This window comes from Oncorhynchus keta, chromosome 34, assembly GCF_023373465.1.
Source record: "Oncorhynchus keta strain PuntledgeMale-10-30-2019 chromosome 34, Oket_V2, whole genome shotgun sequence".
NCBI lineage: Eukaryota > Metazoa > Chordata > Actinopteri > Salmoniformes > Salmonidae > Oncorhynchus > Oncorhynchus keta.
Window position 1 is genome coordinate 19,358,420 of NC_068454.1, and position 16,052 is coordinate 19,374,471.

Genomic DNA, 16,052 nt, shown 5'->3' on the forward strand with positions numbered 1-16,052 from the left:
TTCCTCTGACACCGCCTGGTATAGAGGTCTTGAATGGCAGGAAGCTTGGCCCCAGTGATGTACTGGGCTGCACGCACTACCCTCTGTAGTGCCTTGCGGTCGGAGGCCGAGCAGTTGCCATACCAGGCAGTGATGCAACCAGTCAGGATGCTCTCGATGGTGCAGCTGTAGAACCTTTTGAGGATCTGAGGACCCATGCCAAATCTTTTCAGTCTCCTGAGGGGGAATAGGTTTTGCCGTGCCCTCTTCACAACTGTCTTAGTGTGCATGGACCATGGTAGCTTATTGGTGATGTGGACACCAAGGAACTTGAAGCTCTCAACCTGCTCCACTACAACCCTGTCATGAGAATGGGGGTGTGCTCGGTCCTCCTTTTCCTGTGGTCCACAATCACCTCCTTTGTCTTGATCACATTGAAGGAGAGATTGTTATCCTGGCATCACACGGCCAGGTCTCCGACCTCCTTCCTATAGGCTGTCTCGTTGTTGTCAGTGATCAGGTCACTGTTGTGTCATCAGCAAACTTAATGATGGTGTTGGAGTCATGCCTGGCCATGCAGTCATGAGTGAACAGGGAGTAAAAGAGGGGACTGAGTACGCACCCAAGGGGCCCCCGTGTTGAGGATCAGCATGACGGATGTGTTGTTACCAACCTCTAACCACCTGGTGGCAGCCCGTCAGGAAGTTCAGGATCCAGTTGCAGAGGGAGGTTTTTAGTCCCAGGGTCCTTAGCTTAGTGATGAGCTTTGAGGGCACTATGGTGTTGAACACTGAGCTGTAGTCAATGAATAGCGTTCTCACATAGGTGTTCCTTTTGTCCAGGTGGGCCAGTGCAGTGCGGAGTGCAAAAGAGATTGCATCACCTGTTGATCTGTTGGGGTGGTATGCAAATTAGAGTGGGTCTAGGGTTTCTGGGATAATTGTGTTGATGTGGGCCATGACCAGCCTTTCAAAGCACTTCATGGCTACAGATGTGAGTGGTACGGGTCGGTAGTCATTTAGGAAGGTTACCTTAGCGTTCTTGGGCACAGGGACTATGGTAGTCTGCTTGTAAGATTTTGGTATTACAGACTCAGACAGGGAGAGTTTGAAAATGTCAGTGGAGACAGTTGCCAGTTGGTCAGTGCTTGCTCAGAGTACACGTCCTGGTAATCCGTCTGGCCCTGCAGCCTTGTGAATGTTGACCTGTTTAAAAGTATTACTCACACCAGCTACAGAGAGCGTGATAACACAGTCGTCCGGAACAGCTGATGCTCTAATGCATGTTTCAGTGTTACTTGCTTCGAAGCGAGCATAGAAGTAATTTAGCTCCTTTGGTAGGCTTGTGTCACTGGGCAGCTCACGGATGTGCTTCCCTTTGCAGTCGCTAATAGTTTGCAAGCCCTGCCACATCCAACGAGTGTCGGAGCCTGTGTAGTACGATTCAATCTTAGTCCTGAATTTATGCTTTGCCTGTTTGATGGTTTGTCGGAGGGCATAGAGGGATTTCTTATAAGCTTCCTGGTTAGAGTTCCGCTCCTTGAAAGCGGGAGCTCTACCCTTTAGCCCAGTGCGGATGTTGCCTGTAATCCATGGCTTCTGGTTGGGGTATGTACGTACTAGAGGTCGACCGATTAATTAGGGCTGATTTCAAGTGTTCATAACAATCGGTAATCTGCATTTTTGGACACCGATTATGGCCGATTACATTGCACTCCATGAGGAGACTGCGTGGCAGGCTGACTACTAGTTTCGCGAGTGCAGCAAGGAGCCAAGTAATTTGCTAGATAGCATTAAACTTATAAAAAAACAATCAATCTTAACATAATCACTAGTTAACAACACATGATTGATGATATTACTTGTTTATCGAGCTTGTCCTGCGTTGCATATAATCAATGTGATGCCTGTTAATTTATCATCGAATCACAGCCTACTTTGCCAAACGGGTGATGATTTAGCAAGCGCATTTGTGAAAAAAGCACTGCCGTTGCACCAATGTGTACCTAACCATAAACATCAATGCCTTTCTTAAAATCAATACACAAGTATATATTTTTTAAACCTGCATATTTAGTTAATATTGCCTGCTCACATCAATTTCTTTTAACTAGGGAAATTGTGTCACTTGTCTTGCGTTCTGTTCAAGCAGAGTCAGGGTATATGCAGCAGTTTGGGCTGCCTGGCTCGTTGCGAACTGTGTGAAGACCATTTCTTCCGAACAAATTTGCCAGAATTGTACATAATTATGACATAACATTGAAGGTTGTGCAATGTAAAAGCAATATTTAGACTTAGGGATGCCACCTGTTAGATAAAATACGAAACGGTTCCGTATTTCACTGAAAGAAAAAAAGTTTTATTTTCGAAAAGATAGTTTCCAGATTTGACCATATTAATGACCTAAGGCTCGTATTTCTGTGTGTTATTATAATTAAGTCTATGATTTGATATTTGATAGAGCAGTCTGACTGAGCGGTGGTAGGCAGCAGCAGGCTCGTAAGCATTCATTCAAACAGCACTTTCCTGCATTTGCCAGTAGCTCGTCGCTGTGCTTCAAGCATTGTGCGGTTTATGACTGCAAAACTCCCGAGATTAGGCTGGCAATATTATAGTGCCTATAAGAATATCCAATAGTCAAAGCCATATGAAATACAAATGGTATAGAGAGAAATAGTCCGATAATTAATATAATACCTACAACCTAAAACTTCTTAGCTGGGAATATTGAAGACTCATGTTAAAAGGAACCACCAGCTTTCATATGTTCTCATGTTCTGAGCAAGGAACTTAAACGTTAGCTTTCTTACATGGCACATATTGCACTTTTACTTTCTTCGCCAACACTTTGTTTTTGCATTATTTAAACCAAATATTTATTTAACCAGGAAGGGCTCATTGAGATTTAAAATATATTTTTCCAAGATAAAAAAAACAAATCAGGACCTTGAGTCATTACAAAAATTACAGACAAACAACATGAAAAACTACAAGTAATCTAGTAAAAACCATAGAATTCAGAAGAGTATAACAAAATCAAAAACATCAAATTAAAAACATTGACAGGTCAGGGAATCAGTCAAATTGAACCTGTTTCATTTAATTGAGGCTAAATAGATTTTATTGATGTATTATATTAAGTTAAAAATAAGTGTTCATTCAGTATTATTGTAATTGCCATTATTTATGCTTTTCTGATGTATCAAATACTTATGTCATGCAATAAAATGCTAATTAATTACTTAAAAATCATACAATGTGATTTTCTGGATTTTTATTTTAGATTCAGTCTCTCACAGTTGAAGTGATAAAAATTACAGACCTCTACATGCTTTGTAAGTAGGAAAAACCTGCAAAATCAGCAGTGTATCAAATACTTGTTCTCCCCACTGTATATATATATAAAAAAAAATAGGCAGATTAATCGGTATCAGCTTTTTTTGGGGGTCCTCCAATAAATCGGTATCGGTGTTGAAAAATCATAATCGGTCGACCTCTAGTAAGTACAGTCAGTCACTGTGGGGACGGCGTCAGCGATGCACTTATTGATGAAGCCAGTGACTGATGTGGTGTACTCCTCAATGCCATCGGAAGAATCCCAGACCATATGCCAGTCTGTACTAGTAAAACAGTCTTGTAGCTTATCATCTGACAACTTTTTTATTGACAGAGTCACTGATGCTTCCTGCTTTAGTTTGTGCTTGTAAGTAGGAATCAGGAGGATATAATTATGGTCAGATTTGCCAAATGGAGAGCGAGGGAGTGTCTGTGTGTGGAGTAAAGGTGGTCTAGTTTTTTCCCCTCTTGTGGCACATTTAACATGCTGGTGGAAATTAGGTAAAACGGATTTAAGTTACCCTGCAGTGAAGTCCCCGGCTACTAGGAACACCGCCTCTGGATGAGCATTTCCTGTTTGCTTATGTACATATACAGCTCCTTGAGTGCGGTCTTAGTGCCATAATCAGTTTGTGGTGGTAAATAGACAGCGACGAAGAATATAGATAAACTATTTTGGTAAATAGTGTGGTCTACAGCTTATCATGAGAAACTACCTCAGACGAGCAAACCATTGAGACTTCCTTAGATACTGTGCACCAGCTGTTGTTTACAAATATACATAGACCGCCACCCCTTGTCTTATCAGAGGCTACTGTTCCATCCTGCCGATACAGTGTATAACCCGCTAACTGTATGTTATTCATGTCATCGTTCAGCCATGACTTGGTGAAACATAAGATAAGTTTCATCGAGTCCAAGTACTGGCCCAAGTAACGCACATATATGGTTGCTGTGACAACCAATGGGATGACAAGAGTAATTTGAAATGGAGACAATCCTAGATATGCAATAAACTATTTAGCTCTGAAAAATAATTATCACTGACATTAACTGTATATGTTCAATTGATCTCCTGCCAGAGGGAAGGTTGTTTCGTGTGTGTGTGTGTGTGTGTGTCTGTACACACAGTACACTCTGTAAATGTAATAGAGCAGAGAGACATGGAGCAGAGATACATGGAGAGAGAGAGAAACAAAAACATGGAGAGAGGGAGAGGGACTAACAAAAACATATAGAGAGAGAGAAGAGAGAGAGCGAGACTAACATATGGTGAGAGAGAGGGCATGATTAGAGCAACAGAGACATCTGGACTCACTGTGGGAGAGAGAGGCTTTAACTAACATAGGCAAGCCTGCACAACACAGACACAAACAATATTATGCGTAGAAACACAGGCTTTCCCTGGCTGTTTCGTTAAAGACGCGAGGAGTCTCATTCTGGTCACTCCAGGACAGTACTCGAGAAGGTCAGTTTCCCTCTGGAAATAATTTCTCCATTAACAGAACACTGAGTAAGTAATATAAAACTTAAACCCTTAATCCATGGAAACAGGAGAGAACATGGTGCTGCCGAGCAACACTAACATGGCAGCCACTAACCAAGTCAGAGTACATGTCAATGAAAATGCCTTGATCGCACCTACGGTGTCATTGCACAAAATGGTACGCAGCATCATCTGGATGTGTGTGCAACAAAAGGTCAACATTCACCTTCTGCTCCCGTTTCTGTCAAGCTGTCTATGCATACAGTTTGAAGCATTTGTTCGATAAATCCAACATATGAGCCACACAAAAACGCACTGCAACTGCCTCTGCAATGCAATGCTGCAAGGCAAACACAGCGTTCCATTGAAAATGAATGTACTTCTGGTGTACCAAAATGCAATGACGCTGTCGGTGTAATCGAGGCGTGATACTGGTATACCGGTCACCTGCCTACCCATAACCCCCTGCTCACATCCCAAGCTCAGGCCTCATGTCCCTCCCCTCTATATGTGCAATAGCCTAGCCCTCTGCGTCTCTGTGTCTGTGTGTTCGAGGCTGTGTGTGGATGGTGAGATCACAGTAAGTACAACCATCTGATTAAATAGGGCCATCTCTAATGTTCTAGCTAGGGGCTGCTTGCTTGTTAGATATCCCTATAATTCTTTATCGATTTGTCTCCTCTACAACATTGATGTCTGTCAGTGTGTTGAAATCCTAGAAACAAGCTGAGCAGACAAACACGGATTGATTTCTGTCTCTGTACATTTATCTCAAACAAGTTTAGGAATTTGGAGACAGAATGGAAGACAGGTATCAGAGTTGGGCGGGCGGGCGGGCGGACGGACGGACAGACGAAAAGCATAGGGAGCAGAGTCATAACGGAGAGGGGGACCATAAAATGGCATGGGAGAGGATGGCTGACATTTTACATGCTCCTAACCAACTGTGAAATTTTGACCCCAAAAAATTGTTGTTTGTAACTTATTTTGAACATAATATTGCTGCTACCGTCTCCTATGACCAAAAATAATTTCTGGACCTCAGAACAGTGATTACTCACACCAAGAACTGGTAGAAGCTTTTTCCTTTAACTTCTTGGTGACAGGGGGGGGGGAGTATTGAGTAGCTTGGACGAATAAGGTGCCCAGAGTAAACTGCCTGCTACTCTGTCCCAGATGCTAATATATGCATATTATTATTATTATTAGTAGTAGTGGATAGAAAACACTGAAGTTTCTAAAACTGTTTGAATGATGTCTGTGAGAATAACAGAACTCATATGGCAGGCGAAAACCTGAGAAAAATCCAACCAGGAAGTGGGAAATCTGAGGATTGTTGTCTGAATGCTGTACTCAGATTATTGCATGGGTCGCTTTTTCCGTAAAGTTTTTAAAAAATCTGACACAGCGTTTGCATTAATGAGTCTGACGTGAAGGATTAACTGCTTTCCTGGGAACAGGCCCGAATCCCCGTCATTTGCATGAAGAGAAGACGGAGAAAACGGGGGCGGAGGTCGGGCTGCCTTCTGAGAATTCGTAGGCAAGCAAGTAAATCCCCACTGCCAGACGTTCTATTGGCTAACGTGAAATCATTGGAAAATAAAATAGATGACCTATGAGCAAGATTAAATTACCAACAGGATATTAAAAACGGTAATATCTTATGTTTCGCTGAGTTGTGCCTGAACAACGACATGAACAACATACAGCTGGTGGGTTTTACACTATCGGCAGGATAGAACAGCAGCCTCTGGTAAGACAATGGGTGGCGGTCTTTGTATAATTGTAAAAAAAAAGCTTCAGCACGATATCTAAGGAAGTCTCAAGGTTATGTTCTCCTGAGGAAGAGTATCTCATGATAAGCTGCAGACCACACAATCTACCGAGATACTTTTCATCTGTATTTTTTGTAGCTGTCTACATACCACCACAACCCGATGCTGGCACTAAGACCACACTGAATGAGCTGTATACAGTCATAAGCAAACAGGAAAACGCTCATCCAGAGGCGGTGCGCCTAGTGGCCGGAGACTTCAATGCAGGGAAACTTAAATCTGTTATACCGAATTTCCACCAGCATGTTAAATGTGCAACCAGACTGAAAAAAAAACACTAGACCACCTTTACTCCACACACAGTCGCCCTCCATTTGGCAAATCTGACCATAATTCTATCCTCCTGATTCCTGCTTACAAGTCAAAACTAAATCAGAAAGCACTAGTGACTCGGTCAATAAATAAGTTGTCAAATGAATCGGATGCTAAGCTACAGGACTGTTGTGCTAGCACAGACTGGAATATGTTCCGGGATTCTTCCGATGGCATTGAGGAGTACACCACATCAGGCACTGGCTTTATCAATAACTGCATCGATGATGTCGTTCCCACAGTGACTGTACGTACATACACCAACCAGAAGCCATGGACTACAAGCAACATCCGCACTGAGCTAAAGGGTAGAGTTCTCTCTTTCAAGGTGCGGTACTCTTAGCCAGAAACTTATAAGAAATTCCGCTATGCCCTCCGATGAACCATCAAACAGTCAAAGCGTCAATACAGGACGAAGATCGGATCATACTACCACCGGCTCCGATGCTCTTTGGATGTGGCAGGGCTTGCAAACTATTACAGACTACAAAGGGAAGCACAGCCAAGAGCTGCTCAGTGACATGAGCGTAGCAGTAGGATTGCAAAGGGTCGAAAACTTTCCGGTAAATTTCATGGGAACTTAAGCCTGGGAATTTGGGGAATTTTGTTTTAAAATTATTTTTAAAAAGTTTGCTTATAACAGTGAACCTTTTATGTGGGATACACAAGGCAATTCTAGGTCTTGTGGCATATGTTGGTAAAATGATCCCCAATTCAGTGGAATTGAAACCCTCTGCATGCACAGTGCATTCTTCCATCACATGTACAGCTGATTATCAAGACCTTGCACACTAATGAGATGCTATTGAGGCCATACTACTACACTGTCTGAGCCAAGGACTACATGCTTTCTGGTTTGGATTACAATACTGGGTGGGGTGAAAATATTTGCGACATACATGATTTTTTGTTAACTAGTGAATAGTAGCCTATAGCAAAGTGTGTTTAAATAATTTCTAACTTGTTAACAAGTTATTTTTTGCTACCATGTGGGTTTTAGCTTGCTTGAGCCTGCTAACTGAGGAGTGTTAATTCACCTGTTTCCATACATGTTTCATTTTTAAACGTTTATCTTACAAATGAGTTGTTTCATCTAACTGGAATTGTATTAGGGTTTTTTTACTCTTTTTTTCCCTCATCATCTTTACAGGAAAATGCCAAGGGCACTATCTGATTTGTAGAGACATTTCATTGCAGCTAATGTAAAAGGAAAAAGCTGTGTACATTTGTAAATATTGTGCTAAATTATATGTGAAGAGTGCAACAAAGAAGCAGAATCCTCTGGCCAAGTGCATAAAGTTCCCTTGGTGGTCACAACAAGCAACCTCTGATAAAAGTCCCCCTACTTCTATTCGAGGTGAAAATAATGAATTAGCCACCTTAGCGATAGCAACAGCTCATTGTCCTCTTGGAATCACAAGTTTTTTGAGTCAATGGAGTAGAGGTCGACCGATTATGATTTTTCAATACCGATACCGATTATTGGAGGACCAAAAAAGCCGATACCGATTAATCGTTGTAATTGTCATTATTACAAATAACGATTAAACGGACCATACTGAATGAACACTTATTATAACTTAATATAATACATCAATAAAATAAATTTAGCCTAAAGTAAATAATGAAACATGTTCAATTTGGTTTAAATAATGCAAAAACAAAGTGTTGGAGAAGAAAGAAAAAGTGCAATATGTACTATGTAAGAAAGCTAACGTTTCAGTTCCTTGCTCAGAACATGAGAACATATAAAAGCTGGTGGTTCCTTTTAACATGAGTCTTCAATATTCCCAGGTAAAAAGTGTTAGGTTGTAGTTATTATGGGAAATTTTAGGACTATTTCCCTCTATACCATTTGTATTTCATTAACCTTTGACTATTAAATATTCTTATAGGCACTTTAGTATTGCCAGTGTAACAGTATAGCTTCCGTCCCTCTCCTCGTTCCTCCCTGGGCTCGAACCAGCAACACAACAGCCACCATCGAAGCAGCGTTACCCATGCATAGCGAGGGGAACAACTACTAGAAGGCACAGAGCGAGTGACGTTTGAAACGCTATTAGCGTGCGCTAACTAGCTAGCCATATCACTTCGGTTACACCAGCCTCATCTCGGGAGTTGATAGGCTTGAAGTCATAAACAGCACAATGCTTGATATTATTATTATTATTATTATTACAATGCTTGACGCACAACGAAGAGCTGCTGGCAAAACGCACAAAAGTGCTGTTTGAATGAATGTTTACGCGCCTGCTTCTGCCTACCACCGCTCAGTCAGATACTTAGATACTTGTATGATTGTATGCTCAGTCAGATTATATGCAACGCAGGACACGGTAGATAATATCTAGTAATATCATCAACCATGTGTAGTGATGATGATTGATTGTTTTTGTATAAGATAAGTTTAATGCTAGCTAGCAACTTACCTTGGCTTACTGAATTTGCGTAACAGGCAGTCTCCTTGTGAAGTGCAAGGAGAGAGAGGCAGGTCGTTATTGCGTTGGACTAGTTAACTGTAAGGTTGCAAGATTAGATCCCCCGACCTGACAAGGTGAAAATCTGTCGTTCTGCCCCTGAACGAGGCAGTTAACCCACCATTCCTAGGCCATCATTGAAAATAAGAATGTGTTCTTAACTGACTTGCCTAGTATTAAAATAAAAATCGGCGACGAAAAATACAGATTTCCGATGAAAACTTGAAAATCGGCCATTCCGATTAATCGATCGACCTCTACAATGGAGGAATGTAGTCAGAGAAATGCTAATGAATGTCTTGCTCGAGCTGTGTATGCAACTGGGTCACCTCTGATGCTCAAAGGCAATGTGTATTGGATTTCTGAATATTCTTTGCCCAGTTTACACCCCTCCAACCAGACATACCAGACATACTTTATCTACTCATTTGCTGGAGTTCAACAGAGTTCAAGCAAATCATTTAGAAAGCAGACTGTATTGCAATCATCTCTGATGGGTGGTCGAATGTTCATGGGCAAGGAAAGAAATAACTACATCATCTCCACCCTTCAACCAGTATTCTACAAGAGCACAGACATAAGGAACAACAGACACACCGGTCTCTACAATGCAGATGAGCTGAAGGAGGTCGTCAGTGACCTTGGACCACAGAAGGTATTTGCATTGGTGACAGACAATGCTGCGAACATGAAGGCTGCTGGGTCTAAAGTAGAGGAGTTGTACCCTCACATCACACCCATTGGCTGTGCTGCTCATGCAACGAATCTGCTCCTATATATGCCATTTAGCAGACGCTTTTATCCAAAGCGACTTACATTCTACGTATGGGTGGTCCCGGGGATCGAACCCACTACCCTGGCGTTACAAGCGCCATGCTCTACCAACTGAGCTACAGAAGGACCACAAGGACATCGTGGCACTGAAAACAATGGGTACACTCTACAAGAGAGCCAAGGAAAATGGTAAGGTACGTGAAGGGTCATCAAGTTATAGAAGCAATCTAACTCACCAAGTAAAGTGAGAAGAATAAGAACACCACATTGAAGCTGCCCAGCAACACCCGTTGAGGTGGTCTTGTCATCATGTTTGACAGTCTCCTGGAGGGGAAGGAGTCACTCCAAGAAATGGCCATGTCACAGTCTGCCGATATAGACGGCGCCATCAAGAGGATCCTCCTGGATGATGTATTTTGGGAGAGTGGTAAGCAGCCTGAAACTCCTGTAACCTATAGCAGTAGCCATTGCACAGAATGAGGGAGACAATGCCATCCTGTCTGATGTTCAGACCCTGCCCACTTCACTGTTGCTCCAAGCAGAGAAAACTGCAGTCCTGAAATAAATCAAAAAGCGTGAAGACTTCTGCCTGAAGCCCATACACGCTGCAGCGTACATGTTGGACCCTAAGTATGCTGGCAAGAGCATCCTGTCTGGTGCAGAGATCAACAAGGCCTATGGTGTCATCACTATCGTGTCTCGCCACCTTGGCCTGGATGAGGGCAAGGTTCTTGGCAGTCTGGCAAAGTACACTTCCGAGCAAGGGCTTTGGGAAGGAGATGCAATACGGCAGTCATGCCAACATATCTCATCAGCCACCTGGTGGAAGGGACTTTGTGGATCTGAGACTCTTCCCCCTGTTGCCTCCATCATCCTCCAAATCCCACCAACATCAGCAGTCTTAGTGTGCAACTGGTCCTTGTTTGGGAACACACACACGCGCTGACCAATACAAGGGTTGACCAATACAAGGGTTGAAAAATTGGTGGCCATCCAGGCAAATTTGAGGCTTTTGGAGCCTGACAACGAGCCATCCTCAATAAGGTTGGAAAGTAACAGTGAAGATGAGGCCTCAGAGTCTGATGTTCAAGAGGTGGACATATACAGTGGGGCAAAAAAAGTATTTAGTCAGCCACCAATTGTGAAAGTTCTCCCACTTAAAAAGATGAGAGAAGCCTGTAATTTTCATCATAGGTACACTTCAACTATGACAGACAAAATGAGAAAAGAAATCCAGAAAATCACATTGTAGGATTTTTAATGAATTTATTTACAAATTATGCCCTTTCCCACCTGCACAAAAGGAACACCTACGTGAGAATGCTATTCATTGACTACAGCTCAGCGTTCAGCACAATAGTGCCCTCAAAGCTCATCACTAAGCTAAGGACCCTGGGACTAAAAACCTCCCTCCGCAACTGGATCCTGGACTTCCTTACGGGCCGCCCCCAGGTGGTACGGGTAGGGAACATCACATCACATCATACCAGGCAGTCATGTCCACATCGCCAGCAAACATGGTCCAAGCACACCAAGACAGTCATGAAGAGATCATGACAAAACCTATTCCCCCTCAGGAGACTGAAAGGATTTGACATGGGTCCTCAGATCTTCAAAAGGTTCTACAGCTCCACCATTGAGAGACTCATGACTGGATGTATCACTGCCTGGTATGGCAACTGCTCGGCCTCCGATTGCAAGACAGAGGGTAGTGCGTACGGCCCAGTACATCACTGGGGCCAAGCTTCCTGCCATCCAGGACCTCTATACCAGGCGGTGCAAGAGGAAGGCCCTAACATTTGTCAAAGAATCCAGCCACCCAAGTCATAGACGGTTCTCTCTGCTACCACATGGCAAGCAGTACCGGAGCACCAAGTGTAGGTCCAAGAGGCTTCTAAACAGCTTCTACCCCCAACCCATAAGACTCCTTCCTGTACATCTAATCAAATGGCTACCCAGACTAAAACGATTGCCCTGGCTGTTTCGTTAAAGACACTGCCACATGTGCGGAGTCTCATTCTGGTCACTCCAGGACAGTAGTAGGTGAGCTTCCCTTTGGAAATAATTCCTTCAATAACAGAACAACAGTGAGGAAGCACTATAAAACTAAATCCCTTGATCCATGGAAACAGGAGAGAACATTGTGCTGCTGAACAACACTAACATGGCAGCCACAAACCAAGTCAGAATAAGTGTCAATGACAAAGTACTCTGTCTGCGGTATACCGGTCACCTGCCTACCCGTAACCGCCTGCTCACATCCCAAACCCCATGTCCCTCCCATCTATATGTGTAATAGCCTAGCTCTCTGTCTCTTTGTGTCTGTGTTAAAGGCTGTGTGTGGATGGTGAGATCACAGTACGCTCAACCCGTTGATTAATTAGGGCAATCTCATGTCAACATCTCTAATTGACAGGAGTTAGCTAGGGGCTGCTTGCTTGTTTGTTAGCCATGCCCATAATTCTCTGTGTCTCCTCGACAACATTGATCGGTAGTGTGTTGAAATCCTGGAAACAAGCTGAACACACACACACACGGATTGATTTCTGTCTCTGTTTGTCTCTATGCCTTTATCTCAGACAAGCTCAGGGATGTGGAGACAGAATGGAAGACAAAGAGACAGACTGAGACTGAGATAACTATAGGGAGCATAATTATATCACTGAGGGGAATCCAAACTGATGAGTAAGCAGTGGCGTTGACAGCCTTACATCACTTCCTATTCGGGACCTAGCCGACAATGCCTAACACACTCATCCACTAAATCCTGCAAATCACTGCCAAACTCAATGCATTACACAGATGTATTGCAATTTACTGCTGTGGTACACACATACATGCACAAAGCAGTAATTTCGGTATGACTGTGACAACCTCATAAAGCTGGTTGAGAGAATGCCAAGAGTGTGCAAAGCTGTCATCAAGGCAAAGGGTGGCTACTTTGAAGAATCTCAAATATAAAATATATTTTGATTTGTTTAACACTTTTTTTGGTTACTACATGATTCCATATGTGTTATTTCATAGTTTAGATGTCGTCACTATTATTCTACAATATAGAAAATATTTAAAAAATAAAGAAATTCCAGGGTTTGAGTAGGTTTGTCCAAACTTTTGACTGGTACTGTACATATAGATTGCATTTGGATTACTGTTACGTTCTTGATTTCTTTATGTTGTACTTTTTATTTATTTATATTTATTTTACATTGAATTATTTGTGTCCTTGTTTGACATTTTACTGCATTGTTAGGCGCTAGTAACATAAGCATTTCAATGCACCCGCTCGCTATAACATCTTCTAACCTGTGTACTCGACCAATAAACTTTGATTTTGACACAAAGACACACACAAAACACAGTAATATCAGTATGACTGAACTGATTGACTAGCCTAGTCTGTCTAGCCCTGGACAGAAAATATGTGAATGGACCATTCTCTCACACAGCACTAGCCATTAGAACTACCTTTAATACAGATCCTGGATCAGAACCTCTCCTTTAAAAAGGTTAGGTCAGTAATTTGCCTTTAAGACAAAACTTACTGAAACGGCTGGTCTCAGAACAGTTGCTGACGCATCCACAGATCTACACAGTCAGATTCTCTCTTCTTTCCTTTCTGTCCCTCTTCCAATTTCTGCTAATGTTGTAAGTTCTCTCCTGACAAACAAGTAGGTAGGCAATATGAGCAGGTCAGGTCAGGTTAGGTGCAGAAATACAGGAGGATTTGCATATAGGACAACCTCAAGCCTGTCAAGTGATCTACTAACCCTATGCAAATATCACTGTGTGGATACACAAATACCTTTCAAAAAATTGTTTTTAAACATATTTTCCTGGAATTTTATCTAATCACAAAATGTCTGTTTGAATTCAAACAAGGAAATGTCAATATTTAGGCCTGGAGCTACATCATGCAAATACTCAAATACATTGTAGTTTATCCCAAAGTTGAACTTCAACACGGAATAAAGCCTGGAGCAGCCTGTCAAACACTCATTCTCCGTGTCATGAACATGCTGATAGGGAGCAGCGAGCACTCCAGTAAGCCTGCAACGTTTGTGCCTGAAGGGGGGAGACGACGATGACTGTGTGTTTAGAGGGTGGACTCACAAAGAGCAAAGAGATATTCGTTACCAGATTATGAAACTGACTGTAATATAACACTATAGCATAAGACTATGCCTTGTGAGACTTCTAATATGAATTGGACAGGCCAGAACTGCTAGGATGGGACAGACACTGCTGTTAAAGACTCAGTCATGGCAGAGCCTTTGAATGTGACTCTATATACCAGACAGCATTATGTAAGATGGCATGGCTATGGAGAGTGAGAAAGCAAATCAGGGATTTCCGTCTGTGTGTATGAGTGAGTGAGAAGAGGATTTCATCCAATCAGATGTTATTGGCAATGTATTAGGCAAGCTCCTGCTCTTCCACCTAAATACTGTCTGTCTCTCACTCAGCATCTTTGACAGGATCTAAAGGACCTGGAACTCTCATGACATCATCATCTACATGCTCTGTTAAAAATAACTCCTCAAATTCCACCACTTCCTCATCTTTCCTGTGGTGTTTATTTTTTTTTGTTTATTCATTTCCATCCCCATTAGATTTTGCAGAAGCAGCATCTACTCTTCCTGGGGTCCACAAAAAAACATGACAAGTAAAAAAACACTGATACAGTCACAGAAATGTAAAATACAACAAAACACTAAAAATAATTTGTGTGTTAGAGTGTGTCCCCTTACAGTCCCCACCATTCCATGAGATGTTGTTTAATCCGATTTTTAAAAGGCCCTTTTGCTGTTTGTTTGAGTAATTGGAGATTAAAGGGAGTTCCGTGGATGGCTCTGTATAATACTGTGCGATGCAGTGAATTCGTTTTGGACTTGGGGACTGTGAAGAGACCCCTACTGGCATGTCTTGTGGGGTATATATGGGTGTCTAAGTTGTTATTTGATCATGGAGACAATCTGGAACTTTCATCACAGTATTATTTCTCATAAAAACTAGAAGCAGTTCATCTCTCGTCAACCCTCAACCAGGAAAGACTGGCATGCATGTTGTTGATGAAGCAGTGCAAAGCAACAATAATTGAAATAATAATTATTAATAACAATAATTGAATAATTGAAATTGGATGTCTGTTGATGTTTCAGATTAAAAGGTAGGTCTGATAGAGTTGCCCACTCAATCCATACAGTTGATTATGACAGCGGGTTTCAATCGCCACTAGACATGGCCCAAACTACCACCGTACATCATGTCCCTGTGGACCAACGAGTCCAATTAATTTGTATAGTAGACTACAATGCACCATATTTAGATCATATTGATTCACAACAGGAAAACGTGAACTAGGGAGAAAGCAGCTCATTAAAATAGGAAAAATGTTGTATCAACGTGCTATCTATCACGTGGTGCGGTAAACAATAAAACACAATGTGCATCATATGGGTTCATCAATGACTCACCAACTGCAAAACAAGCTCCGGTTTAAGCTCTCAAATTTCCCTCAACCCCGGCAAAACGGTGATGGTTAACAGGTCTGGATGTAGCGTCCGTTCTGCTTGAAGAAACCGACAACCAACCGTTCTGTCTAGAGTGCGTTTCCCATTCCCCAAATGTGTCTTGAGCAGATCCTGTTAAACCCAAAGGGTTGGCATCCCCAAACTCAGCTGATTCAATGCACACGAGCGGAGCTCGGAGAGTGCACTTCCTGCTCTTAGGGGAAGGGGGGTGAATAGCTACGACCGCTTAGGAGCAGTATTTATCTTCACAAGCTACAAAAGCCCCTCACAAGGTCACTTAAACGTCTTCATGAATAAACGAGTCAACCGTGGTGGGTAAA

General features: G+C 42.4%; 1 protein-coding gene across 1 annotated transcript in view; it reads right to left on the minus strand.

Moving 5' to 3' along the window:
* Positions 1 to 16,043, minus strand: part of LOC118366793 (protein dopey-2-like) — a 54,810-nt gene extending 38,767 nt beyond the window's left edge. Inside the window, exon 1 of the mRNA XM_035749472.2 lies at positions 15,676 to 16,043. The gene's annotated coding sequence lies outside the window, so the exon portion shown is untranslated. The remainder of the gene's footprint in view (positions 1 to 15,675) is intronic.
* Between the last annotated feature and the right edge of the window lie 9 nt (positions 16,044 to 16,052).